Below are 1092 nucleotides of genomic sequence, written 5' to 3'. Positions count from 1 at the left end.
CATATTCAACTTAGGAATCCTGATTTTCTATTTACTTCAAAAGTTATTGAAACTTGTCAAACTAAAGATTCATAGAAAGTATAAAAATAAAATTTAAGCACCTTATTTATACCAATTTGACCAATACCTTTAAAAAAGAATAAGCTTAGGATTGCTTCCAAGTCTTTTCATTTAAAAAGATTCAAGTGAAACCAATTTATTATTAGGCTTCTCCTCAAGTTTCTCCTCACATATTTTCTTTTGACTTTTCTTTTTCTTTATGGATTTTTTTTTAAATCCTTTCTTTTCCTTTCCTTTAGGGATCTTTTTTATCCCTTTTTTTTTCTGTGAGGATTACTATATATGTATATGTCTTTAATAATTTTAAATTTCACTATCCTCTTTCTAAAGTCCAAAACTCAAAACTTTCCTTCACTTTTTAAATGTATAAGTATTAGTTTGAAAAAGGTTTCAATAGAGGCTCAATTCTCAATATGTATAAATCTAAGAATCTTAGCTTTTCAAATATTCAACTCCTTTCTACCATAAATAGCAAAATCATTTTCCTAAAGTTTCCTACAAAATATCTTAACTCTAGAACAGTTTCTTCACAAAGGATTTCAACTAAATTATTTTTTTCTAACATTCCTAAAATCAAAGTTATAGTAACCTAAAGATAACACCACATGCCACAAGTTATTTTAAAAGTGATATCAAATCAAATACAGGTTACTGAGGATAAATAATGTTAAATTTGAAAGTTGTTTTTCTTTCTCCCCCCAAACTTAAATTTTTAAATATTTTGCTATTAATTATAAAAATGTAGCAGGAAGAAAAAGTAAAAATTAAATCTACTTACTACTACAATATCCTATCAAATTCATATACATTCATAATCAGGATAGAATGACAACATAAGAAAGGAAATCTAGCCTAAAACATGCATGCAATAATATTAAACTAAAAGGAATTATATTCACTGTAAAATTTCATTTTTTCTTCCTACCCCCAAACTTGATTTTTACCATGTATAACATTTAGTGCAGAAAATATAAGCAGGAAGAAAAACTGTTTAGAGATTCTATCTACCATAAATTTCTATCAAAAACATCT

The sequence above is a fragment of the Phalaenopsis equestris genome, unplaced genomic scaffold (genome assembly GCF_001263595.1).
Source record: "Phalaenopsis equestris unplaced genomic scaffold, ASM126359v1 Scaffold232347, whole genome shotgun sequence".
Classification (NCBI taxonomy): domain Eukaryota; kingdom Viridiplantae; phylum Streptophyta; class Magnoliopsida; order Asparagales; family Orchidaceae; genus Phalaenopsis; species Phalaenopsis equestris.
This window is presented reverse-complemented; position numbering follows the sequence as displayed.